Source organism: Populus alba, chromosome 7 (assembly GCF_005239225.2).
Source record: "Populus alba chromosome 7, ASM523922v2, whole genome shotgun sequence".
Lineage (NCBI taxonomy): Eukaryota > Viridiplantae > Streptophyta > Magnoliopsida > Malpighiales > Salicaceae > Populus > Populus alba.
Window position 1 is genome coordinate 1688176 of NC_133290.1, and position 6192 is coordinate 1694367.

Below are 6192 nucleotides of genomic sequence, written 5' to 3' on the forward strand. Positions count from 1 at the left end.
CACCATATTGAGGCAACCTTTGCGATTGTTGCTTCTGATTGCATGAATGCATGTAGTTTTACAGCAATATTAACACTAAGAAGATTGCGAAACAAGATAATTGCTACATGGGATTTTATGCTGTCATGTTTTTGCTAGTATGTAACCCTTCTTTGCTTCTTTGAAACTACATGTAAATTAAAAACAAATTGAAAAATATGTTTGGGTAGTTGAAATAAATTACCGTTCCCGATTGCTGCAATTTCATAGCTTGTGGAATCCAACCAACCCTTTGTTATATAGAGGTATAGCTTATACCTCTTCTTTGCTTCTTTCTTGTTTTAATTTCATGTCTTTACTCATAACAATAATTTGAAAGCTTTATGTTCAGATAGACATCATTGATGAGTTTATTGAGTTAATTCCATTTTAGAATGCCGACAGAAAAACGCAAGCAATCCAAAGATGAAGAAACTGATTCATCCTCGCGAAAGAGAAGGAAAGCTGACCTGATCAGTAAGCTTTGTAAATGCTATTGTTTTATGTTCTCTGGTTGTTAAACTTAAAGTATTAGGTGAAACTCAATGAATGAATGATTTTCTTACCTTACTCTCTAATAGTAATTGCGTTGAAATTCCTACTCAGCACATTCATATATTTGTATTGTCTTTGATGATCACTTCACATGTATCCCTTACTATTTATAATTGCAAGATAGCAGATACCTCCTGCAATCTATTCATTGCTAATTAATTAATCGTGCCTTAATTTCTGCAGCTGCCATGACAGAGCCAGATTCTTCTCGATCTAGACCACAAGGGGCCTATGATGTCTTTTTGAGTTTTAGTGGAGAAGATACTCGCAAGACATTTACAGATCATCTATATACTGCCTTAGTCCAAGCAGGAATCCACACTTTTCGAGATGATGATGAACTTCCTAGAGGAGCAGAAATCTCCGATCATCTCCTCAAGGCAATTCGAGAATCAAAGATATCTATAGTGGTCTTCTCAAAAGGATATGCTTCTTCTAGATGGTGTCTCAATGAACTTATAGAGATTCTCAAGTGCAGAAAGAGGAAAACTGGTCAGATTGCTCTTCCTATATTCTATGACATTGATCCTTCAGATGTGAGAAAACAGACCGGCAGTTTTGCAGAAGCATTTGTTAAACATGAAGATCGTTCTAACGAGAAGGTGAAGGAGTGGAGAGAAGCTCTTGAGGAGGCAGGAAATCTATCTGGATGGAATCTCAAAGATATGGCAAATGGGTATGCCTTTTCTCTATCCGATTCACTTCCACACATTTATATAAGGAGTCATTATACATTATCTATTTTACAATGTGAAACAATAAAATACTTTTTGAACATACTTAATTGTCTCGCTATTAATGACTAATGACTTGCTTTTGTCCATGAACAGGCATGAAGCAAAATTTATCCAAGAGATTATAAACGATGTGCTGACTAAATTGGACCCCAAGTACTTACATGTTCCTAAGCACCTAGTAGGTATTGATTCGCTTTCTCACAATATTTTTCACTTCCTAAGTACTGCAACAAATGATGTACGCATTGTGGGCATACATGGGATGCCAGGAATAGGAAAGACGACTTTAGCAAAAGTTGTATTTAATCAACTCTGCTATGACTGTGGATATGGATTCGAGGGAAGCTCATTTCTTTTGAATGTCAAAGAATCAGAATCTAAGGATATGGTTCTTCTACAACAACAACTTCTTCATGATATTTTAAGACAAAATACTGAGAAGATCAGTAATGTTGATAGAGGAAAGGTTCTGATTAAAGAACGACTCTGCCGCAAAAGAGTTCTTCTTGTTGTTGATGATGTGGATCATCTGGACCAATTAAATGCTTTGATGGGAGAGCGAAGCTGGTTTGGTCCTGGAAGCAGGGTGATAATTACAACTAGAGATGAACACTTACTTCTTGAAGCTAATCAAAGATACCAGGTTCAAGAATTGGACCCATATGAGTCCCTTCAGCTATTCTGTCAGCATGCGTTTAGGGACGCCAAGCCAGCAAAAGATTATGTTAAGATTTCGAATGATGTTATTGAATACTGTGGAGACTTCCTTTAGCTCTTGAGGTTTTTAGGTTCTTCTTTGTTTGGGAAAAACCAAGCTAGATGGGAATCTGTAATTTCCAGATTGAGAAAATTTCCAAACTGTGAAATTCAGAAAAAACTTAGAATAAGTTTAGACACACTGGATGAACCTACACTAAAGAATACATTTCTTGATATTGCATGCTTCTTGATTGGTAGAAAGAAAGAATACATAGCAAAAGTGCTAGAAGGACGTTATGGTTACAATCCAGAAGATGATTTGGGAACTCTCATTGAAAGGTCTCTGATTAAAGTTAATCATTCTGGAATTCTCATTGAAAGGTCTCTGATTAAAGTTGATTATTCTGGAACAATAAGCATGCATGATCTATTACGAGAGATGGGAAGGGAGATCGTTAAGGAAGAGTCACTTGAAAATCCTGCACAAAGGAGCAGAATTTGGAGTCAAGAGGATGCGTGGAATGTACTCAAGATGCAGATGGTAAGAACTCAACGCATACAAAAAAAGCACATTCTTGTGCTCTTTATTGTCAAAACTTATTACAAACAATTATATGAAAGTTCTATTGATTTTTATTTTATTTTTTGCTTTTTTAGGGAACAGAAGTTGTAAAAGGCCTTACACTGGATGTGAGAAGATCAGAAGACAAATCACTAAGCACAGGATCATTTACAAAAATGAAAAACTTAAAATTACTGCAAATCAATGGAGTAGACCTCACCGGATCTTTCGAACAGCTTTCTAAAGTGTTGACGTGGATTTGTTGGCTTGAATGTCCTTTGGGATTTTTGCCATCCGATTTTACACTGGACTACGTAGTTTTTATTGATATGAAGTACAGTAACATTAAAGAACTGTGGAAGAAAAAAAAGTGCGAAACACACCAAAATGCCCCAAAAACTTGTCTATTATGTAATTTTATATTTAGCAAGTTACAACTTTTTGATGACTACTTAATGATTTTCCTCACTACTCTGATAGATTCTCAACAATCTAAAGATCATTGATCTTAGTTATTCAAAGAATCTTGTTAAAACACCAAACTTGCACAGTTCAAGTCTAGAGAAATTACTGCTTGAAGGTTGCTCAAGTTTAATTGAGGTACATCAATCTATTAGACATTCAAAGTCTCTTGTTTGTTTGAACATTTCGGGGTGTTCACAACTTACGGAGGTGCCGGAGTGCATGGGTGATATTGAGTCCTTCACTGAGCTTCTAGCAGATGGAATTAACAACGAGCAATTTCTCTCTTCAGTTGGACATTTAAGGTGTGTGAGGAAGTTGTCATTGCGCGGACACTGGAAGGGGGACAGGAAGTTACCATATCGGCCTTCACCAAAGTGTTCTTGGATTTCAGCTTTTCTGCCAACTCCAACTTCCACTATTTGGAGAGTATTGGGAAAGCTAAAACTTGTTAATTGTGGTTTCTCTAAACGTGCAACTAATTCTGTTGATTTTGGAGGTTTTTCCTCTCTCGAAGAGTTGGATCTATCAAGAAACGAGTTCTTCAGTCTGCCTTCTGGCATCGGCATCCTTTCTCAGCTGCGGCTTTTGACAGTTAAGGAATGCGGAAATCTTGTATCAATCCCAGAGCTTCCCTCAAATTTAGAACGTTTGGATGCATTTGGTTGCAAATCAATGCAATGGGTAAGACTACCAATCCAAGGGAAAAAAAATATACGTATGTCTCTGTTTGGTTGTGCGGATTTAGTAGAGATTCAAGGCATGGAAGGTCTGAGTAATCATGGCTGGATTATTTCCTATGTTACCAAGAGCAAGTTATCAAATAATTATAAGAAAAGTGTTGTTGAGGTACTATTTATGTCTCTCTTGCACACAAATAAACACACAATTGGCACATACTATCTATACATTAATTAATGTCTAATATATACAGGCACTGTGCTACGGTGGTTACGGGTATCAAATTCTCTTTAATTGTTGTTATACGTTCAACCACAGAGATAAGTTCTCTATGATTCCAAATTGGTTCAGCTACCGTGGAAAAGGAACTTCATTATCATTTCATGTACCTCCAGTTTTCCAAGGCTTGGTCGTTGGGGTTGCCTGTCAATGCTTGATAGGTCTTTTTGGTGCCGCCAAATTGTGTATACAAAATAAAAGCAATGGTATTCAATTGTTTGAAGCTTACATGTGCGATTCGGCCGCTAGCAATTTGATGACATACATAAGTAAAAGTGAGATGCAATGGAAGAATATTGTGAAAGATGAAGGGGCAATTGAAACTGTGCTTGGGACTTATATGGGAGAAGGACGCTGAAGTGTTTGAATGTGGGATCCATGTGATAGTTGAAAAGACAGATTCATTTGAAGGTGTCAGAGAGAGCAAGGAATGGGATCATGAGTCTGAAGTTGCGAAGAGATGGAGGAATACCTGCACCACCACATCTGTCTCAAATATGCGCTGCTGACTACAATGTTCTTTGAGATTGACGACAAGCAAGGTCTGAAGTAATTTATTAAAAAATACCAAGGATTGGCTTTTTCAGGTACTGTTTCTGTCCCTCTCGCACAACAAATAAACACACAATTGGCGCGGCGCGCGCCATATATAGCATGTGTATATTATACATATATTTAATCAGTGTCTAAAAATCTCAGCATTCCTTAGAATCACTATTTATGGTTATTAAATTTTTTACAGAGAATCTTTGATTATCATTTTCGCGAAATTTAAATTTAAATGTATTTTATTCTATCATTCCAAAATGTGTTCCGCTACGATTGGAGAAGGATGTTCATTATCATTTGATTTACCTCCAGATTTCGAAGGCTTGGTCATTTGGGCTGTCTGTTCAGGTTGTGGTGGGTATCAAGAATACAAGGCTATTATAAAAAATAAAAGCAACGGTATTCAGTTGTTCGAAGCTACACATGCAAGACCCTATTTTCGTAGTAGGTGGGTAAGAGTCATAAGCAAACCTGAGATGGCAATGGAAAAACGCTGTGGAGATGCTGGATTGGAACTACATGTGATATTGAGGTCCGAAAACAGTGAAGTGGTACGATGTGGGATCCATGTGATAGATCCATTTGGACGGAGCATATACGCTCAATATCTAGCGTTGGATCATGACCTTTACAACTGCGAGACTTCATTTGAAGGTTCAGAGGGGGATCATGACATTGACTACTATGAGACTTCATTTGAAGGGTCAGGATCGTCGGATCATGAGATTGACAACCAACAGTCCGAAGTTGAAAGCGATAGAACGATACCTTCGCCACCATATCATCTGCTTCATCATCCCTGTCATGGTTCAATGAGGTTTTCTACAAGGCAGCAGTGGAGAGCTTTCTTGATTCGGGCGTTCACCCTATGGAATATCAGAGCCATGCAAAAATTCTCAGCTGATGATCTCAATTAGTCGAGGGATTGGTTTAAGAAAACTCCCCACTTTATGCGCACTTAGCTAGCAAAATTATTGGACTAATGGGCTGTGGTTGTTTAAAAAAACTTATCCACCAAAATCTTCATGGGTGTTAAATGCCAATTGTCTCTAATATTTGTTTTCTTGACTATTTTAAGCAATTGAGTAATTATCTATATTTTAAGAGACTACAGGAAAAGAGCTGCGAAAAAATGAATATTTATATCGACTTGATTTCCTCATAAAAGACCATACACGAATCTTTTTATCAACTTACATAAAAAGTCTGAATTGCATAGAGTACTCTAACTAAGAAATCCAAAGGACATAGAAACTTTAAAATGAAAAGGGTGTCAAAGGATTATATACCTCAAGGACCCTCCTGAGCATTGGTTATCCTTCAATTACAAGAAAATCAAACTAGTACCAAATTTGGTGGAAACAAACTAAATTGAATAATTCATCACTTAATTTTAGTTATTTTTATGCTTTTTTAAAAATATATTGTTATACTTCATAAGTTTTAGATATTGTTTGTAACACTCCATGAACCTCAACAAGAGAATCATTAAAGAATTGTAGACTTTGTATGAACTAAAACGAATAATAATCAAAACAATTCAAAGTTGTAACTTCTTTTTAATTTTGAAGTGTTGTTTTGTTGTTAGATCATGTCTTAGACAAGTTATGGGATTTTTTATAGTTAAATCATAATGTTGTAAACTTGTTT

At 36.5% G+C, this 6192-nt stretch overlaps 1 pseudogene; it reads left to right on the forward strand.

Annotated features, from left to right (window-relative positions):
* The first annotated feature begins 398 nt into the window (after nt 1-398).
* Nucleotides 399-5459, forward strand: LOC118059620 (TMV resistance protein N-like; annotated as a pseudogene).
* Nucleotides 5460-6192: the final 733 nt, after the last annotated feature.